Consider the following 22684-nt stretch of genomic DNA (forward strand, 5'->3'; position numbering starts at 1 on the left):
TTGCAGTTCCCCTGCAGACCTGGCCTTGCTTGGCTGTCAACAGGCAGGACAGTCAGAAAGGGCTGGTGTTTTGATGGGCTGCTCTCTTCAATATCAGTGATAATCACAGAGGTGAGAGGGATATGACCAAAGCTTTTGGCCTTGATACAGACTTTGCTTATGACCCTTCTGCCTCTAGTGCCATCTCCAGCCTCCTGAAAACATGGATGGAAGCCTACCCGGAGGACTTCCTCTGTCCCCTACAGCGTACCTGCATCCAGCGGCTATTGGCATACCTGACGCTCCATATGTACGGCAGTGACCTGCAATGCTATTTTTCTCATCTACTGGCACGGTTGAGGATCCAGGAGAACAGCCAAGGCAGGGCTATTGGTGCGAAGCCTGGGAATGAGACCCGGTCTGTGGAGGGGCAGAAGGTGCAGGGCACCAGTGGGAGGAGGTTCCAAGAACTGGGCAAAGGAGAGGGAATACCAAAATATAAAGAGACAAAGAACAAAAAGACAAACGATTCAAAAAACAACACTTAGAAACCATTTGTTAAAAACCCACTGCACAACTCTTGGGGCTAGAGGGGAAGGAGGAGGGGTCGGAGGGAAATGAGGGGAGGAGGTAACAAGTAGAACAAGAAATGCACTTATGCCTTTTATAGGAGTCTGTAACCCCTCTGTATCACACTTTGACAATAAAAAAGACTAGCCATGGTCCAGGAGCAGGAGAATCCTGAATCTGGTGTGCGCAGAGCGAAGTGGACAGATAGGATGTGTGGAAGGTCCCAGGCTGGGAAAATGCAGGGAGGAGGCTATGGTGGGACTTCTCACACACACAGAACAAAGGAATCATGACAAAAATCTTGTCTCCTCCTGCAGCTCCAGCAGCAGCCCCAGTGGTCCGTGTCACCCCAACCTCAGGGCTGCATTCTTCTCCATCAGTGAATGTGGCCCCCAACCCCGTGGCTTCAGCTGCCCAGGCAGAGGACACTTCAGTTTTGCACATGGCTTGTGGGCCTCTGGGAGCCAAAGCAACGGGTGAGGAAGAGGAGCCACGTGCCACACAGGCTCTGCTGCAGAGTCCTGAAGGAGCCAGGGCTGCCAGTGTGGAAGCACAGTCCTCACCCCCTTTGGCTTCGCTGCTCAGTGGCCAGGGAACAGCAGTGGCCACTGTGGAGCCTGAGCCCTCTTGCACCTTGGCTCCAGGGCTGAGTGTGAGAGAAGCAGCCATGGGCCTTGGAGAGGTGGAGCCATGTTCCAGCTTGCCTCCTGTGCTCAGTCCCCACCCAGGACCAGAAGCCATTGCTGAGGAAGAGCCAGTGTCAGCGTCCACCTTGGCTCCGCTTGTATATCCTGGACAAGCAGCCTTCAGTAAGGATCTGGATCTGCTGCTGCCCTTGGCTGTGCTACTCTTTATGGCTGGAGCACCAGCTGGGCTGCTATCTGTGTTGGGAGTAGTGACTCTAGTGCTCTTTGCCATCAGAACACTAGCTTCCTGTGCCTAATCAGAGCCAGCTTCCATCTTGGCTCTGGGGCTCCAGGCTGAGGCAGCTCCAGCGTGGGTTGCTCCTAGGGAGCCAGATGCCATCTTGTCTCCTGTTCTCTGGCCCAGAGATCCTGACTCCAGTGCTGAGCTTCCAGTGTTTCTCATCTTGGCTCTATTGCTGTTTCTTTTCAGAGGACCAGCTGCGGTACTCTCATTCATGGGAGTACTAACTCTTGTCCTCTGTGGCTTAAGAGCACTCCATTCTTGTGCCAAATTGGAGCAATCTACCACCTTGGCTCCTGTGCACAAGGCTCATCCAGCACCTGAATATACTGCCTACAATGAGACCTGTGGCAAATATTTTTCTCTCAGGATACGTTTCTGGTTTTTTTGTATATGTTTTATATATTTTATAGATAAAATTATATATTTTTCTCCACAATGTACCCTTGTGGCAGTTATGTTCCAGTGAAATATTAATATATACCAACTGTTGCATAAATGCAAATAAATATTATAAAATCAATATCCATATCCTAGCTAAATATAAAAAGAATTTGTAAATTCTATGGACTTTTTGTGGTTATTTTTTAATGGAGCTTTACTTTTCCAATTAGTTGGTTTATTTATTTACTTTTAGTCATGGTCTTACAATATAGCATATGCTGGCCTAGAATGTAGTTTTCCTTCTCTAGCCCCCCTTGTGTTGGGCTTGAAAGTATTCCAACAATATCCTGATTTTTAAAATAGTACTAACTTCTTACGTTATTCATATTTTTTTCTATCTATTTATGTAGAGATTTGGGGTAGGCTGTCCAGTGGAGGCCCAAACATAGCATGAACAGGGGATGCTGGACAAGTGTGGCCAGAAGGGCTCATGGGAAGAACTGCAGGGCCATGACGTCACAATGGCTTACTGAACTTAGAACCTTGGTCCTTCCAGTAACCCTCACAGTCCGCTCAAAACGCCCATGGTGCCCTTGTGTGGATCATGACTGTTGCCAAAATGTTTGTTTGTTGGAGTTTTAATCGAGGCCCAGGCCTGGAGGAAAGGGGGTGAGGGTGCTTGGGGCGTGTCTGTCCACACTGGATGCGTCCTGGCTGCTGCTTCCTCTTCTCCATATTGTTCCGGAGGACCTCACAGGTGACATGGGTTAGGGGAGGCCAGAACACAGTGTAATGACCAGAGCCAACAGGGAAACACCGCCCCCTGCCATGTCCCTGCCTAGGACAAAGAAGGGGTGTGGCAGTAGGCTGCCTCAGGAATAAGGGAGGAGGTTAAGAGCCCCCAGTGTATAAATAGGCTGCCTGCCTGGGCATAAGGGATGGAGAAGAGAAGAGCAGGAGAAGGAAAGAGTAGGTGAGGGAGGGGGCTGTGGGCAGCAAAGCAGGCAGGCCAGAAGAGGGGAGCAGCCATTCCAGCTTGGCCGCCGGGCTGGCTGGAGGAGTGGAGCATCAAACCAAGTTGGACCAGTCTGTGGAGAGGAGCAGAGCTGAACAGGCCAGTCAGAGGAGCGGCCAGAGCTGACCAGAGCCTTGGGCCTGAGGGAGAGTCCGAGGCCTAAGGCATGAGGGAGAGTCTGGAGTCTGAGGCCTGAGGGAGAGTCCAGAGCCTGAGGCCTGCAGAGAAGTTTAAAGTCTGTGAGGAGGCTTGAGGTTTAAAGCCTGAAATGAAGCAAGGTGTACAGGAAGAAAGCTTGCTTCTGGAAGTTTAGAGGTTTGTAGACTGAGGTGGTTGGAGATTAAGGTGAGGAAGTTTGGAGATCAGGTCAGGACAGGTCACAGGTGTGGGTTCTGGGTAGCTAGACCAGGACAAGATAGTTGCAGACTAGCATTTGAAGATGGAAGGCTGCTTTGGTTCTCCGTTTTACCATGTTCATAAAATCCCTGTTTCAAAACAGCAAAGAACCAACAGCCCCCTCAACAAGTGGGCTAAAGACTTAAAAAGAGACTTCTCTGATGAGGAAATGAGAATGGCCAAGAGGCATATGAAAAAGTGCTCTATATCACTGGCCATAAAAGAAATACAAATCAAAACAAAATTGAGATTCCACCTCAACCCAGTAAGAATGTCCTACATCAAGAATATTAACAATAATAAATGTTGGAGGGGATATGGCAAAAAGGAAACCCTATTTCATTGTTGGTGGGAAAAAAGACGTAAACTGGTTTCGCCACTCTGGCAAGCAGTATAGAGATTCCTCAGAAGGCTAAACATAGAGTTCCCCTATGACCCAGCAGCCCCACTTTGGGCATTTACCCAAAAGACCACAAGCAAGAACGCACTAAAGCCACGAGCACACCAGTGTTCATCGCACCACAATTTGTCATAGCTACAATATGGAACCAACCCAGATGCCCCTGAGTAGACGAATGGATCAGGAAAATGTGGTACATATACACAGTAGAATTTTATGCCTCTATCAGAAAGAATGACATTGCTACATTTGTAGGAAATGGAAGGACTTGGGAATAAATATGAAGTAAGTGAAGTGAGCCAGACCCAAAGAAACATGGACTCAATAATTAGCACAGGTTTAGGCTAGTCACAGCCGAGGATCACAAGAGCCTAACAGCTATGCCACTGTGAATGAATAAGATAATGCTAAGTGAAATGAACTCCATGCTATGGAAACAAGTGTTATATCACTGTTGTAATTACTTTCAACATGCCATGTGAAACCGTAGCTTCTATTGTTGTTAATTCTCTTGCATCCCCTTCCGCTGGTTGTACCTGCACTATCACTCTATCTTATTTGAGTACATTGGAAACAGTATATACTGGTACTCCTCTGGACGGACAGACAAACTCCCCCACCGAAGCGAGGATGACATCCTTCCAGAGCAGATGTGCAAGTGAGTGGACATTGGTCATGGGGAGGCATGTGTCTCCAGAGGGTAGAAAAATATGTATGTGCTTGGGCCTGTGGAGGGGATGCTAGGAAATCTCAGGATCCCCAACTCCAGTGTTTGTCACCAGGGCCTTGGGCTGGGAGGCTTCATCTACTGAAGGATGAAGATAGGGGGCTGGGGCGACTCTTGTTAGTCAGGTTGAGACTGAGTCTCAGGGTTGAGCTCTGTTAGAGTCCATTCTCTCCCTAGGCCAGAACATGAAGGTTTCCCCAGATCAGCATGAGGGACATCTGTTGTGGGTCAGACCCCCTGAGAGGCTGCTAGCAGTGTCTATGAGAACTCAAGGCCACCGTGTGTCACATACACAAGTAGAACTGTGTGGAGGTGGGCAGAAGCCATATGAATGCCAGTGACAACAGGAGGGTTCTGTGTGTCTGACATCTAGAGGAAGAAGGTGTTAGAACTTGCACAAGAGGACAAAGCTGCTGCCAGCATTTAGTTGGAGCCTGTCCTTGCAATCTCCCACCTTGACTCGTGTGCACAGTGCTTATGCAGTACCTGAATATACTGCCAACAAGGAGCCCTGTGCATCTGGGCCTCGATTCTCAACCCCAGAGATCCAGCCTCCAGGGTAGAACTGGACCTTTTCTGACCTTGACTCTGTTGCTCTACTTTGTGGGAGCACCACCTCTGCTCTTGTTTCTGTTTGGCGTATAGAGTGTGGTGCTGAGTGTTGTAAGAGCTGCAGCAGGCCTCGCAGAATCAGAGCCACCCGCTACCAGGGCTCTGCTGCTTTGTGCTGATGGAGCTGGAGACTCCAGGATTGCCCCATTGCCCCCACCCAGCTCGGCTCCAGTTCTCAGTGCAGGAGAACCAGCCTCCAGGGTGATGCTGGACGTCTTTCTGCCCTTGGCTACAGTGCTGTCTCTGGTGCAAACAGCAGCTCTGGCAATGTGCCTCAGAGGAACACTTGTTTTGCCGTTTTACATTGTAGAGAGACCAACACCACAAACCCCACCATGCAGTGCTGAGATGGATCCCGCCTCCACAGCGGCTTTGGACCTCAGGCCTGAAGACACACCAGCTCTCAGGGCTGAGAAGGAGTCTAGTGCCTCTTGACTCCAATGTTCTGCCTCGAGAGGGCAACAGCTTGTTATGCTGAGATGGAGGCCTCTGGTGTCTTGTCCATGCTGCTCCATGCTGAGGCACCCACTGTCAGCCTCCAATGCTTCTCCAAAGCCAGCTGCCACAATGGCTTCCCAGCTGAGTGCTGAGGCCACACTGCCTTCCAGGCTTGGGCCAGAGCCACATCCCAACTCGGCTCTGGGGCTTTGTCTGGAAAGAGCAGCTGCCTGGGGGCCTCCCCTGGAGCCCAATTCCAGCTTGTACTTGGTGATGGAGCAGGCTCCTTTTGCTTTTGGGGACTCAGGTGGATTCTGCATCAGTTCTTGCCCAAGAAGCTTGCCACCTTCCTCTGGTGACCAGCAAGAGTGGATGGGGCCAAGACATGCCTCCTGTCCTGACTGCCCTTCCCCACCAGGTGGCAATGCAGCTCACAAGCATGGATGTGGTGAGGGCCAGGGCAGGGCTCTGAGGGGTGGAGGCTGTATTCCTATTTCCCTGTTGCCATGGTTGATGCACGCTACCCCCTGCAGTTCAGGGATTCTTGCCCCAGTACTAATTCTAGTGCACCCAGCACATGCATGTCTAGAAAACTAGGCTAAGTGCTATCCCTCGAGTGGAGATGAGATCTGCTCCACTCTAGGAGATGTGGGGGACTCAAGCACTGGAGCAGAAGGAATGGCAGCCATGATACAGCTCACCCTCAATTGCCAGGATCCCAGTGGAGCCTCAGTATTCTCTAGGCAGGAACTGGAGGGAACCTGATATTTCAAGGCCAGAGTCCCAACTGTGTGTGAGTTCTAGTGGTTCTGGAGACAGACATGTTGTGGCTGGGCTAAGCAAAAGAAGGGGCTTTGGGGGCCATTAATCTTCTGGGAGGACTGAGAAAGTGTTGCAAAACACTGGTCCCCTGCTCCTGCCGTTATTTCCTGGGGTTCCTTTCAGTGCTAGGTAGACTGGGTGGTTGGCAGCGCTCACAAAGATCCCAGTAGGCTGGACAAGCCTTATCCAGATTCTGGGCTCCAGGCTTTGGATGTACAAGTGGGCAGGGATACCCTTGCCTGGGCTTGGACACTGGTGTGTCACAGACCTAGATGCTGGCGGTCTTCCTTAGGAGCTGATATAGAAGGCCTTCGTCAACCACAGAGTGGGATCTATCTGGTCCAAGATGCAGAAGAAAGGCCAGGAGGACTTGGCCCACATCCTCCAGGCCATTGTGACACACTTTAACAATGTGGTGTCCTGTGTGATCAGGACCTGCCTCGCAGACCTCAGCATGAAAGCCCCAGACAAAGCAAGAGTGGTGGAGCACTGGATCCAGGTGGCCGAGGTTTGCTACAGCCGATGATCCCCAGTGACTCTCCTTCTCTCTTCCAATTTCTCTAATCTGCCTCTTGGAATTCTCATCTGCGCCCTCTGTGGAGCAACTCACTCCTTGCAGGGCCCATGGGTCCTAGGAAGACTCAGGCCACCCCTGGCTGATTACTCAATCTGTCCTGCTATTCAGACCTTGGAAGAGCCCAAATCTTGTCTGGGTGGGCCTAGCTCCCTGCCCAAGACACGCCCCTCTCTGCATCCCACTCTTCTGCAGGACAAGAGGACAGCAGTGCCAGGGAAGGCTCACACTATCTTGCTCTCCAGGGTTGCCATGTGCTGAGGAACTTCTCACTTCACACCATTGTCTCTGCCCTGCAGACCAAAGCCATTTTGCACCTGGAGAAGTCATGGCAAGAAGTCTCCAGGTAGGTGCCTGTCCCCATAGGAAATGCTCACTGGGACACACAGGGTAGGGATCACAATCACTGAGCCCTGCACACAAACATCCAGGCCAGGGAGTTTGGCTGGGACCCTTGCTGTATGGGACTTCCTTACCAGGCCTCAACCCCCACCCCCCCGGGTCCGACTGAATTTGGAGTCACACACACACAGTTGTATTCCAGGAGCGAGAATAATCCATCAAGGCACAACTTAAGGTGGGAAGGTGTTTCATTTACAAAGGGATTTTATTTACAACATAAAACCTGGAACCAGAGCTACCCTCTACCTCCTAATGCTTGCCTGCGACTACCTTGTCCTGTGTGAGTTACCAAGAACCCAGACCTGAGACCTGTCCTGACCTTTACTCCAAACCTCCACCTTAATCTGCAAGCTCCCAAACCTACAGACCTCCAGACCTTCCTATAGGCCTTGCCTCTCCTCAAGCTTTAAGTCTCAAGCCACCCCACAGGTTTTAGGCTTCTCTGCCAGCCTCAGGTTTGGACGCTCCCTCAGGCCTCAGACTCTTCCCCAAACCCTAGGCTCTGTCCGCCTCTTCAGGCCTAAGGCTCCTGACTCTCCCTCAGGCCTTGAACTCTCCCTTAGGCCTAAGGCTCTGGCAGGCCCTTTAAGACTCCCTTCTGGTCTGTGATCCGTTCCTCTGGCCTGGTTTGGCTATGACCCTATCTTCTGGCAAGCCTGCTTGTCTCTGCTCTGCTCCTCAAGCTGGTCTGCTTCCACTACTCGATTCACTCACTTCCTCTCTACTCCTCCTCCTCTTCTCCAAGTCTCCTTTCTCTTCTTTTCTCCTCACCCCTTATGCCCAGGCAGGCAACCTATTTATACACTTGGGGCTTTCAAGCCCCTCCTTACTCCTGATGTATTTAATGCCACGTTCCCTCCTATGTTCTAGGCCATGACACAGCAGGGCACCTGATTTCTCTGCCTGGCAGGTTATTACAGCACAGAAACACATGCACGTGTGCATGCGCACACACACAAACACACACACAAACAAACACACACCAGCTTACCAGATTTTCTGTGGTAACCACCCATCTGTCTAGTGGAGATAAAGCAGAGCAGTCTAGTGGAAGTGGAATGGTATAGCATTGTACCACCAAGAAGAAATTTCTTATGTCCGCTGGGTCCGTGGGACTCAGTGAGATCCTTTTGAACCCTCTGGTGTGGCTACATGGGAGGCTTGCTTCCCATTCAAAATGGAGTCCAGCTCTCTCCTCCCCCACCCTCCCAACTGTCACCTTCTCTCTGCCCCTCCTGCAGAGACTTCTTGCTCACATTCCACAAGCTGGCCAACGTTACTTCTCCTGACAGTAACTACTCCAAGACTAGAGAGCGGCTACTCAGGGTAGGTTACCAACTAGACAGTAAAATGTACCTGACAAAAAGTATGATATGAGGAGATAAAAATTTGTGGGGGGCAGGGGGGAGTCAACGCCCTCTCAAGCGGGTTTGCATAAGTAACCTCCCTCTCTGGAGGGAGGGCAAGTTGAGAATCTGTTAAGCATGAATGCTAGTCTAGGAATGTGGAGTCCAGGAGGACTTTGGGGATGAGATGATGTGGAGGGAACAGAGGGCTGTCCAGGGAAGCACAGGTATCCCAGGATTGAGGATTGTCCTGTGTGAGAGACAAGTATTCAAGTTTTTGACAAGTGTTCTGAAGGCCAAGGGAATGTGGCTGCCCTTCCCCATAGTATGCTGGCTTGACTGTAGAATATCTGCCACTGACTCCTGTCCCTAATTGTTCACAGGCACATCCACAGGCTGCTCTGACATGGGTCTAAACATCCAGACCCAACATGTCCATCTGGAGGCACTATGGGACTCTGAGCCCACCTCCAGAGAAGATGCTGCTCACATTCACCCTTCAGCCTAGAGGGACCTAGCACACAGCTGCACCTGTGGACAGACCAGGACCAGGTGAAATAGGCCTGGCCAAGCCCTGCTAACTTAGGCCTCCCATATTCTTTGCTCCTAAGAAAAGAGCACATCTGAGGATTGCACAGGCAACTGGCCTGGCAGTCAAAACACTGAGAGGAACTCCCATAAATGGGAAATGGACATGTGGCTCAAATGACAAAGCACCAGCCTTGAGCTTCAAGTAAGAAAGACAAAAATCAGGCCCTGATCTATTAGTAGACATGAACACGAATCTGAAAACAAAAAAACATGAGGGCAGACAAAAGTCTGGGTCTTCTTCCTGATCTCTCTGTCCACTTCCACAAAAAGAAGAGTAAAATGCACAGACTCCTCTAAGGCTGCCCCTGTGGTGTGCACAAGCGGTCTTGAGAAAATCCCATCAAGTTGAGCAGAGGCACATTTTTCTTTCCTGACTCCTCAGCAGGGGCTCGGTAGAGACTGCAATATTTTCTTGTGTTGTAGAACCTTGCTCTACTCAGCTGAGTAAAACCAGGACTTTGGGGTCAGGAAGGAGTTTGGTAGTCCATGGCACTCTCCCTTTGTGCACACCACCTCCAAGGACCCTGACACAGAGAAGCACTAGCCGACTGGACTTGCTAAGAGGCTCAACTTCCTCTTCAGAGCTGAACTTCAGGACGGTGACCATGCCAGCAGCCTGTATGACTCAGTGCGCTCCTCTCTGTAGGGAGAGATCTGGAACTCACAGGGCTGAGGAGGATGCTGGGATTTTACCTGTCCAAGTAAGACAAAGATATTTTCCAAGGTTCTGAAGAGCATCTGGAACCCCATAGCAGTTAGCACAGCACCATCGGTGGCAGGCAGACAAGAGACATGGAGTGCTCTCACAGGCATGAGGCACAGTTTACAGATGAGGAGGCAGACAGAGAGGGCCAGAGCCCCAAGAGAGATGCCCCCCCCCACCCCCCAAGCAGGGAATGCTGTGGCACAGCCTGAGCTAGAATTGGTCTGCTAGGAAGTGGTAGATTTCCCACAGCTCAGCAGTCATTGCAGTCCCAATACTAACAAATGGCACTACAGAGGTTGACAGGACAGAGCCTGCACCCACAATCTCCTCAAGGTTTGCTGGAGACTTGCATGTTGGCCACCAAGGAAAAGCACTTCAAATGAAATCCCAAGTAGTTGAAAAATATGATGAGTGGCTGAGAACCAGGTCACATTGACTTAGAGCAAAGAGACCCAGCCTTGCCTGACTCTGTTCACCTTTGCCCTCACTCCACAGTGTAGGCAAGCAGAGGGTATTCACACGGTCCCAGATAGGACCCCTGATGAGCTAGCTGGAAGATGGGAAGTGGAACTGGGCCCAGCAGAGCCAGGCTGCGGTAGAGTCCACAGTAGAGTGGTGGGCAGAAGTGGGTTATGTATGTTTGGGTTCTGCACAAGCCCGCCTATATTGGGACCTGGGACACTGTGGAGTCCCAGGGACCAGGAACAGGACTGCCCAGTGGGGGTCCCAGGCTCCCCAGGACACTGTGACTTGGGAGGCCATGTGGGGCTGAGGCCTGGCTAGGAAGCCCTATGCGATCAGAAGCTGTTGGACTTAGGATCTGATGATCACCCACTTCATCCTACAGGTGCTGACCAAGGGCTTCACTCCCTAACTGGGAATATTCTTGGATGATCTTATGAGGATGGATAGTACCTTTCAGGACATCCAGGATGAGGGTGTCAAGGCCCAGGTGGGGTCCTGGAGCTGAAGGAAAATCTCCCCTGAGTGTCCTGAGTTCTGCCCTTCTGACAGGTTCAAGGCCATCCTCTGAGTTCATTCCTAGCCCCCTTGACCAGGTGACCCCCAGAGCTCCCTAAACAGGGAGTTGTGTGCACAGATTCTAGCTGGACATAAGTTCCCTCAAGGGAGAACTATGAGACCAAATTAAAGGCTGGCTTTTTAAGGACTAACAAACTTTGGCATAAGAACAGCCTTTATTTCTGAAGTCACAATCCAACCTGGCCTCATGCCAGGTGCCCAGCCCTCCTCTCAATGTTGGTTCTCTTCTTGTGTGTGCACCCGATCCCCTCGGTCCAAGCGACACTGGCAGGGATCCTAAGGAATGAGGGACCACAATCTAACTCCATTACCATTTCCATTCCAGGGAAGAACACATACGATGACACTGATTGAGGTGAGTGCCAGCAGCCCAGACAGGACAGGATGGGCTGGGACAACAGGTGGTCTCACATGCCTGACCAGCTGCCCTTACTGCATGGGTGCAATGGAGCAGAGAAAAGGTCCTATTCCCGATCAGGTAGGATATGAGGTGGCATCAGGGACAATTCCCTTTCTCTCAATGTGAGGAAATATTTCTGAGTCCTTTTATCAGCCCTGGGGTGGGCTTGTTGGGGCAGATCTGTGGAGGTTTGGTTGCCAGAGCATGAAGACAGGTCAGTCCCTCCGATAGCAGCCTAAACCTGTGCGGGCCAGCCTAGCCCTATCACAGTTCTTCTGCACTTCCTGGGAATTGTCAGTGGAGACAAACCATCACAGTAGAGGGCAGAGGATGCAGGTGCTATGGGACAGGCTGGACAAGGACCTCACTAGAAGACACGTGGTCGAGCTGAACTGGGAAGCATTGTTTCTGAAAGAGTCTCCCCCAGTGATGTAATGAAATAGAAAGGGAATATCATTTGAATTCTGTCCATACCATTGATGAATGCTGCCCCTTCATGCTCAAACAATCTACCCTAGAACACCAAAAATGATATAATCAGTCAATGGGAGTGACAGCAAAAGCACCCTTTTAGGAGCATAGTCTTTGTATCAAAAGAGAATTCAGAACAGAATAAGATGAAATAGATGAATAGAATAGATAAGAAAGAGCTAGGGAGATGTCAGAGAACACCAGAAAGTTCCACATCTTCTCTGCAAATGTATTCCTTTTCACAATTAGTGGAGCACACCCAACACCTTTGAAGGAAGACAGACAGAGACAGAGAGTCTTTGTGAGTCACAGAGAGAAAGACAGAGATAGAGAGTCAGATGGACTGAATCACACAGGGGCACAGAGCAAGCAAGCAAAAGGGGGAAGAGAGAAACAGGCAAAGAGAGAAAGAGAGAGAAAAAGAGGAAGAGACATCATGTATTTCATGCCCACAGGCTACTGTGCTAACTGTCAGTAGCTCTGTTTTCTTTGTACTGAGATGAAGACACAATCAGGTGATTAGCCTAAAGGATCAGCATTGATTGTGCCTAACCTGCCATCAAATGTCTGCTAACTTCCTGCACGCTTCCCCTTGTGCAGTATGCCAGGGTTCCCTTCCTCAGGAAAGGGAGTCAGAGCCATAGGGAGGTTAATGGACCTGAGTGAAAACCCAAAATGTGGTAGGGGTTGAGTGCACTCTAGAAATTGTTGAAAGGAGACTCAAGGGCAGAGGAGACTAGAGAGAAAGAAGAGCCCTCAGGAAAGTCAAGTCCTGCTGAGTACTTGGAGCTCCCTGGGCTGGAGAGCATTGGAATGCTTGCTGTGCAGGTGGCCTGAGTGCAGGCCTGCCTGCGGTGCTCCTCACAGTCCTCCTTGTTCTCAGTAGGACAGTGCTCCTGGGAGATGCTGTGCATTCTGGAAAGCCAGCATCTCTTGAAGACTTGATCCTTCAGGCAGCAGGGAGCACAGGAGGGGAATCCCTGTGCCGTGTCCAGGCAGAGCTGAATGAGCTGGAATGCCAAGTTCTTTGCTGAGAAAGACAAGATAGAGTGGAACATTTTGCCTACCCAGCCAGAGGTCCCAGGCCCTTGGGGCTCCTTCCCCTGGGCTACAGGGATGGAGGTGCTCTCCCTTACATCTGGTCTCTAGGAGCTCCTCAAATGAATGGTGTGACCCAGTCCCCATCACTGCTGCTGACTGAGCTTTCTGTTCCTCTCGCACCAGAGCTGAGGATGCCTGATGATGCAAATGTGTTTGACACCGTCGACTCATTGGGCAAATAAAATTTCATTCTCCAGAAGAGGACATTCTCCCAGATTGCCAAGACCAAGAGTGGAGAGGCCTTCACCTGTTTTCTCTGGAAGAGAAAAGCACAAAACCCGTAAGAAGGGCTCCAGTTGTTCTGGCCGGCCAGAGGTTTAGCAAATGTAGACTACCATGACCAGGGCCACATTCCTCTTGCGTTAACCTCCAATCCTGAAATCACTCAGAATCACTTCTCAATAATCTCCTCAGAAGTCAATAAGACAGTAACAATGTGACCTCAGCAACAGGCCAGCTCCCCTTGACCTCCCATCTAGGACATATTCACAAGCCTTCCTATACAACCCTCCTCAATGCTAGAAAGACAGTTGCAATTTGTCTCTGACCCCTCCCCCCATTCCTTTCACCTCAAATCCAGGGCACAAAAAGGATCACTTAGCTGAAGAAAGGAATGTAGATTAAGTGAATGAGTTCCACTGAAGATGCTGGATTTAAAGCCATTATCACATTTTCAAGTCATTATTACTGCTTTCTATAGATGCTGATCTCACACCAAAGCCCTCAGCTCCCCTCACCCACCATCACAGCATTTGCAGAAAGGTGAAGTCAACACTAGAAAATTTCCTCAACTTTATAGGAAGAAGACTTGACCTTAATTTATTCCAAACCATTAGGGCATGTGATTATCTTTTTTATTTCCAGTCCTGGGGCTTGAACTCAGGGCCTGAGCACTGTTCCTGGCTTCTTTTTGTTCAAGGCTACCACTCTACCACTTGAGCCACAGCTTCACTTCTGGCCGTTTTCTATATATGTGGTACTGGGAAATCAAACCCAGGGCTTCATGAATACGAGTCAAGAAGCACTCTTGCCACGGGCTGTATTATCTTAACAAATTTCTTAATCGGATTCTCAGTTTCTCTGGATATGATTTAGGATTTCATGAAAACACTAGGATTAAGCTATATGTCCCACACATAATAGGCATCCAATGATTGGGTACCTGAAGCCAAGGTGGAATTAGCAACTATTTATTGGGCACCACAGAGTAGGGTGCTTACAAGCTTAATATCTAGATTTAAACAGGAATATTCTTCCACTAGCTGCCATTAAGCAAGACCATTTTTGGAGCCTCAGTGTGCTTGTCTGAGAAATTGAGATAATGCTAGATTCTAATTCCCATGACTGTTATGAAATTTCAACACCATAAAAACATTTGGACCTGCTACCTGGAATGTCTGCCACCTGGTAAACACCCAGAAAATATGTGTTTCCTATCTATTATACTATTAACTGTTCCTAATGTTGAACTATTATTGTTGCCAAATATATATAGTGACCACATGAGCTTCAGATTTTTGAGACATGACTTGTATGAGGGCTGAGAACAGATGTTTCATTTTACTTTCTAGAGAAACTAATGACATTGTCTCCTAATGAAGAGCATGGTCATGCAAGTGAATATGTCCACAATAGCTGGGTGCCAAAAACAGTTTTATGAGTCAGATCAATAAAGAAAGCACAGGGGTATGTGTTTTGCACATTAGGGAAGACATCTCTTTCCCTGGGTGTGTGCAGCTCTTTGGCGAGCTGGGATCTGGCAGGAATTAAGCACCTTCTCTGTAGCCTCCTTAGCAAGGTGACTGTGGGCAGGGCACAACCTGCCAAACTGCACACAGCAACCTTGCCAGACATGTGGGAAAAATAGTCAAAAATAGCTATTACCACCCCTGCCATGGGCAAAGCTGGCTGTTTGGCCATTTTTGTTTTACAGAGGTGATAAGGATTGAACTCAGGAACTCCAGCTTTTTTTTTTTTTGCTAGTCCTTGGCCTTGGACTCAGGGCCTGAGCACTGTCCTTGGCTTCTTTTTGCTCAAAGCTAACACTCTGCCACTTGAGCCACAGCACCACTTCTGGCTGTTTTCTACATATGTGGTGCTGAGGAATCGAACCTAGGGCTTTGTGTATATGAGGCAACCACTCTTGCCACTAGGCCATATTCCCAGCCCCCAGGGCCTCCTGCTTTCTCAGCAAGCATTCTATCAGTTGAAGCACAATTCTGGCTACTTTTCTTCTTTCTTCAGGTTAGTTATTTTCAAAACTGTTCTTTCTGCTGGGGCTGTCTGAACTTTGATCCCCCTATTTGTGTTTCCTCCTGTCACTGAGGTCCGGAGACAGACAACCCACCACTATGCTCTGCCATTGGTTGGTTTGAGGTGGAGTCTCCCAAACTTCTTAGTGCCCAGAATGGCTTTGACTTGTAATTCTCCAATTTCTGCCTCCCAAGCAGTCAGGATGATTAGCTTGGCCCATTGCAACCAAGCTTCTACGTTGCTAATCTTTTTTTTTTTTTATTAATTCCCAACACAATATATGTGCCTTTCCAGATCAAATAAAAAAGGAAAGCATAAACTAGTATTTCTCAGCAACTATATGATAACCCCTGCAAAGCAATATCAAAATCTTATCAAGCACATAGAAAATGTGAGCAAGAGTATGCTCCAAAACTTCAAAAAGGTTTTGAAGGAATCTTTTCTCCCTTTCTCTTCTCCATTCTCCTCTCCTTTCTTCTCTTCTAAGATGGTATATAGGTGTGTGAGAGTATGTATAGAGTACTCACCAATCAGAAAAATAAAAAGTAAGGCCATCATGAACATCATTCCTCACTTCCCCTTCTTATACTAGAAAACAGTGGGGCTTGTAAAAGCTTCTGTTAGATTGGGAAGAAAGGGATACTAGTAAATAGTCTCCTGAACACTGTGTATTTGGTACAAACATTTTGAAAAATAATATAGTAGTTGTCATTAAAATTTTAAATATATGTACTTCCAGATATTTTTATCTGTGTAGAAGAAATATACTATGCAAATGTTACTTTTTTTTTTTAATTTTTTTTTTTTGGCCAGTCCTGGGGCTTGGACTCAGGGCCTGAGCACTGTCCCTGGCTTCTTTTTGCTCAAGGCTAGCACTCTGCCACTTGAGCCACAGCGCCACTTCTGGCCATTTTCTGTATATGTGGTGCTGGGGAATCGAACCCCGGGCCTCATGTATATGAGGCAGGCACTCTTGCCACTAGGCCATATCCCCAGCCCGCAAATGTTACTTTTAACATTGTCTTTTCTTCTAGATAAAAATAAGTGGTATAGAAGAGGAACGTTTGTAAGTAGTGGTAAGCAAATGTTAATTCTAACATTGTCTTTTATTCTAGATAAAAATAATTGGTATAGAAGAGGAATGTTTGTAAGAAGTGGTGCAATTGATATTCTACATAAAGGTAACACTGTTTTTTGTAATAAGAAATTCATGGCATATTTGAGAGAAAAGTGAGCTCCAGAATAAGATCCAAGTTTCTGTAAGAAGATTATATATAGGCATATGTAACCTATATGTCTCTCTCTGTATATATAATCTATATAATCTGTTAAATATATTCATTAGTGCCTAGAGAAGTGTATAAATGGATTCATGTAGAAAAAGAGAAGTGATTACAACTGGAAAGGATAGGAAGAAAAACACACCATCACGTTTGCATGCCTTTTTTGCTGATAATTTCTTTTACAAATTACTTTTGAAGGCAGTGAAGCAAGAAACATGTTACAACGAGCTCAGGGCAGGGACACACCTGTTCCTGCCATTGCCATGTCTCTGGGCTTCCTTCTCAAGGCCTCTGGGCTCCTGATCTTTCCCCTCACAGCCACTAAGGCTGGCATTGGATGCGAAGCCTCATGGGTTCTTCTCCCCAGGGACAAGCTTGGACAGTGGCACACACGAGACTTCAAGCTAGTGAGAAGTCTGGTACTCGTGTAGAGGCAATGTGATCAAACCTCAGTGTACAGTATTTTCCTCAGTCGTGTCCTCGGCCTCTGCCAACAAAAGTGCCACAGAAGTCTGGGATGTTCACCCATCCACTCTTACTTCATATTTTTCTCCCATGCTGGTCAACTCCCTCTGTCTTTCCTGAGTGGGTGATTCTCTCCTGCTGTCAAGACAAGACCTGAGAACACACACTGCCCAAGGGGAAATGGAAGCACTAATCTCATAAGGTGTGTATCTTCTCTCAGAGAGCTGCCCCCCACAGCAAGGAAGTTTCTGGACCTACTGGCAAAATCCTCCATAGGCTTTCTGTAGTTTCTATAGGGAGGACTCTCCCAAAATTGATCCTTTGTATGATGATGGAAGTTTGTTATTGATTTTGTACAACATCTCTGTCCTCTCCTGTCCCTTCATAGTGTCCCTTCCATCATCGTCATCTACCCTGAGTTCCATCCTCATTATTAATAAAAAAAGACAAAACAAGTAAAATGAAAATAAATAAAATTAATGCACAGAACTATGAGTGACCTGCACAGTCAAGACTAATGCCTTTCAGAGAAAATTTCCCTTAGTCAGAGAAATAGTGAATGAAATTCTGGAGAGCCTCAGACAGTTGGGAATGCATTCATGAGCAATTTATGCATTTTTATATACAGTGCAATTCATGAGCAATAAGAGTTAGGTGACTGAGAAGTCATGCCTGGATGTGGTAGCCCAAATCTCACACTTGCCTTCCTTCTTCAGGGGACCAATGATGAAACAGGGACTCCTGGAGAACAGCCTTACTTGTTGTACAAGTAGCTCCTGTATTTTACAAAGGTCCCTTGTCAGTGATAGCGAGCACGAGTTCTATAGGAATTTAAAACAGATTCTCTATTTCAGAGGACTTTTTAGGGATCTTCACATTGATAGACACATCTGTTGTTGTTGTTTTAAGAAAGCTTCTGTATGAAAAAAAAAACAACAAACAACGAATAGGTACCTTTTTCATTTCCCAGATGAAGATAGTGATTTTCCCAAGATTTTAGAGAAATGTCATGGTAAATCTGAGAAAGAGTTCAGAGGTTCAACTTTCTGGGCCAAGGGCCAGCCTTTTATAAAGCAAGATTTTGACCTTCCTATTTCCTTCCCCACCTACACTCCATTCTTCTCTACCCATATGTTCTGATGTGCTGGGCACCAGACTGTGAGTCTGATAGGATTGTCTCTGCCAACCACGAGGAAGAGAAGACGACTCCAAGGTTCCAGACAGCCCGCCCACCCTCTGATAGCTTCTGAGGCTGCCTCCTGCCTCATGGGAAGCCTTGACACAGAAATGCCCCCAAGTAACAGATAGGGCTGACTTCCAAGCTGAATGTCCTCTTTTCTGTGCCTGTCCTGAGATCCAAGATGAGAAAGTGTTTTCTAAACTATAAACTCACAACCAGCTGATGCTAAAATTTTCCAAAAAGTTAAAAAACTTAGATAATTCTTTGCTTCTCTTATATGAAATTAGACATTGTTATTCATTTTTATCTGCACAAATGACAACTTCATATAGTAGTATATTATAAACTTTTGAATACAATTGTTCCTCAGTATCCATGGGAAATCAATTCTAGGATTCTCCCATAGAAATCAGTATCTGCAGAGCCTTAAGTCCTTCATATAAAATGACAGTATATTTCCATGTAACTTACAAACCATCTCCTACATATTTAAAACTCATCTCCAGATTATTAATATACTGATTAGATCTCATTATTATGTGTGTGGGATTTAGTATAGTGGTCAGCACATAGCAAAATTCAAGTGTTTTTTTTTAACTTTTGAAACAAATTCAAGTATGTTTTTTGTGGTATTGGAGTTTTGAACTCAAAGATTTGCATTTTCTAGGCACGTGCTCTACTGCCTAAGCTATAGTCTTAATCCTTTTTACTCAGATCATTTTTAGGTAGTCTCTCTCTTCTTGCTCTGGGCTAGCCTGGCCTATGTTCCTCCTACTTGTATTTTCCACCATAGCTGAGATAATAGTCCAACACTGCTCAGTAGAAATAAGATCTCATAAACTTTTATAGCCAAGGCTGGTCTTGAATCATGGTCTGTCCTGTATCTACCTCCTGAGTGACTAGGTGTGGTGGCTCATACTTGGCTTTCCAGCATTTTTATTACTCAATTGGTTAGATTCACAAAGGTAGAATTCCTAGACATAATAGAAATAAATAGAAAGCTTTATTTAAAGACATCTACTGCAATGTTTTCCTAAGTAGTTCATGTGCCCAGAAATAGATATTATTGATTACTACAATAAGCCTGAAATCAGCCTCAGTTCCATTACTAGTTCTCTCTCATTTGTTACATGTGAAACAGGATAATGCAGAAGGAGACGTGGTAAAAAGAGGAGAGGCTTAGATAAGAGATATATGGAAATGGAGAATCTTGACATTCATTCTTGTAAAAAAATGTGAATGGTTTGAGAAACTTTTGGGTGCCAGTAAGGTATGAACACTCTGAAAATTGCTGAACCAAATGAACTCTGATATTCCTTTCAGCAGGTAGATTCCTTGGCTATGTAGTTCTATGCAGGTCTATTACCCTAAATAAGATGTTTTGGTTTAGTTGAATGGGTAATGTTATAAAGGGATTAATAGAATAAACTTTTAGATCCTGATAAACATGATTTAAAATCAAATTTTACCTTTATCAGCTGAAACTGTCCATGCTTCAGTTGTCTACTTTGAAGATAACACAATAATAATTGCCTCCTGGGGTATAATTATAAGATTTACATATGACAATGCGTCCAAGGTTCCTGCTTCAAAGCAAATTAGCTTATGGTGATGGTAATGATGTCAGTGAAAATGAAAAAAACATCCATATCATGTAGAGGAAATTATGAAGCATTTTATCAGCACGATGTGTTGTTGAATACAACAGTCTATGGAAATAATCCTCTTTGTTCTCATGGTTAACAGATGGACAATACCAACTAGACCACTGTTTCCCAGTTTGTTCTCTTGGGCATTTCTACCCACCCAGAAGAACAAATTCCACTCTTTCTTCTCTTTCTACTCATGTATACAATCAACCTTTCTGGAAATTTTGCCATCATCATGCTAATTATCTCTTCTCCTCGCCTTCACACTCCCATGTACATCTTCCTTCGTAACTTGGCCCTGGCAGACATCTACTTCACCTCTACCACAGTCCCCAAGATGCTACTGAATATTTTCTCCTCTACAAAGACCATTTCTTACATGGGCTGTCTAGCCCAGACTTATTTCTTGATTTGCTTTGCATCCATGGAAATCATCCTCTTGGCTGTGATAGCCTATGACAGGTATGTGGCCATCTGCCATCCTCTGCGCTACCCCACCATCCTGACAAAAATGCTGTGTGCAGAGCTGGTTGTCATGTGCCATGTTCTCTCCCATCTCCATGCCCTGCTGCACACCGTTCTCATGGGCCGGCTGATCTTCTGTGCAGACAGCAGGATCCCTCACTTCTTCTGTGACCTCTACCCTCTGACGAAGATCTCCTGCACCAGCACCCACCTCAACACCTTGATGAGTCACACAGAAGGTGTGAATGTCATCAATGGAGCCCTGGCCTTCATCCTTGCCTCCTATGCCTGTATCATCTCAGCAGTCCTCTCCATCCCCTCTGCCAAGGGAAAGTGGAGAGTCTTCTCTACCTGTGGCTCCCACCTCACCGTCGTGGCCATATTCTATGGCACCATCATCTGGGTTTACTTCCGGCCCCCTTCCAGATACTCAGTGGCCAAGGGGTGCATTGTGACAGTCATGTACACAGTGGTCACACCCATGCTGAATCCCTTCATCTATAGCCTGAGGAATGGTGATGTCCAGGGGGCCTTCAGGAAACAGATGAGAAGAATATATGTTTCTTTCTTCGGATAAGATCTCACAGAGAAAGTTTTGGTTATTAACTTAGTCTCCAGAAAACATTTTTTTAATCTCACAAATCTCTCTCCTTCAGAACATTCCAGAAATATCTAAATTAAGTACATCTCATGGATTTCCTCATCAGACACTCTCCTAAGATACTTCTTAAACCAAGGTTTGTGAAACAAAATAGGACTACCTTATACTTCGTTTGAAATGCAAGCATATCATTAACCATAATCAAGCACCAGATTCTGTGGGCCTGCACTTAAATAACAACAGAGGTTTGGTCCACGGAGTTTATAGAAAACAGCAGCAGAAATCAATCCTGGCTGATTCACACAGGAAATGAGTTTTGCAAATGGCTATGGTAGCTCATGAATTGTGAAGATTGGGGACCAGACCAAAAAGTGGACAAAAAATTCACTAAGTCAGGGCCACTGTCAAAATGACACCCCTGACACAGACTGATGAAGACACCACTGCACTCTCCAAAATCTGTGCACTGCAAATTAAGCTCCCACCAACAGTGAGAGCCAAGAGCAGTTAGTCACTGGGCACAGCCCTTGCTGACCTGAAAATTGCACACTTACCACCTCCAGGAGTTACTGTCCACATACTCTTTATCCCTGGAGATTTGAAATGGGTGGTACATATGCTCTCTGCCATGGAAACTGGGAGAGCAACCCCCGTGCTTCTATTTTCTGGAAGTTTTTGTGAAACAGGTATAAAAGGGACACAATAGCAATGTCTTCTTGATGGGGTCAGAAGCTATGGATGACCCAAACTACATATTATGTTAACTCTCTAACTATATGTTCTTAGATTAACCATTCAGGGGATACCATAAACTGTTGTCTCAGCATGCTGTTGGTCTTTTCTGGTCATGGAGAATAGGTTCAAAATACAGTGTTTCCAATGAAATATCAGACTCATGAGCATAAAAAGAGAAAAAAGGGGGGGAGGTCACCAAAGACATGGAAAAAGAAAAGAGATACAAGTTGATTTAATTCATTTGTACAGATGAAGGCTCTCATGCAAGATATGAGTGCTTATGAGATGAAGTTGAAATATAGCTAAATTTGTGATGAATCACATATTGTACTAGGAATCTATTTGGTAATCTAAATATAAGCCATCATCAAAATGTATACCCTCGAAATGGATTTGAGAAACTATATTCCCTGAATTCTTGTTTTAACTGTCTAATAAATTCTTCTACGATAAAAGGAAGCTCTGTCACTTCTCCTACTTGCAACTACCCAGAAGCAACCATGCTCTGAAACTATTAAATGGAAAACTCCAGAAATGCACAATTTGTAAGTTTTGAATCCTCCAGAAATGTTTGTGAGAAAACAAACATTAAAATAGTGTTGTAAGAAAATCATATTAAAAGTTTTGCATGTTGAGTCTGCTATTGTTTTGTTTTTCTTGGGGGCACTGCTGGCTCACACCTGGAATCCTAACTACTTGGGAGATAAAGATGAGAAAGATCACAGTTGGAGGACTAAAACAGTATGGACAAAAAGATTACATGACCTCATCTCCATGGACAGCTAGGTGTGGAGGCATGTAACAGCCGTCTCAATCGATGTGGGAAGCTGAGATGGAGAAGGCTGCAATTCCAGGCCGTCCCAAGGAAAAAATCCCACCAGACTGCCATGTCAACAGAAAAGGCTTAGCCTGGCAGTGTGTGCCTGTCATCCTAGGTATACGGGAGCTTAAGTAGGGGTGTGTGATGCAGCCCACCAGGGAAAAATGTGAGACTCTATCTCAAAATAAACTGCAGCAAACTGGCCTAGAAGTGTGGCTCAAGAATTCAAGTGGCATACAGCCTATCTCACAAACAGGGAGTCCTGAGCTTAAACATCGGCAAAGTCCTGAGTTCAAAAGTCAGAAAAACCAAAAACCAAACAAATCACACG

General features: G+C 46.5%; 1 pseudogene; it reads left to right on the forward strand.

Annotated features, from left to right (window-relative positions):
• Nucleotides 1-19829: 19829 nt before the first annotated feature.
• On the forward strand, nt 19830-20774 carry LOC125353084 (annotated as a pseudogene).
• Nucleotides 20775-22684: the final 1910 nt, after the last annotated feature.

This window comes from Perognathus longimembris, chromosome 1 (genome assembly GCF_023159225.1).
Source record: "Perognathus longimembris pacificus isolate PPM17 chromosome 1, ASM2315922v1, whole genome shotgun sequence".
NCBI classification, from domain to species: domain Eukaryota; kingdom Metazoa; phylum Chordata; class Mammalia; order Rodentia; family Heteromyidae; genus Perognathus; species Perognathus longimembris.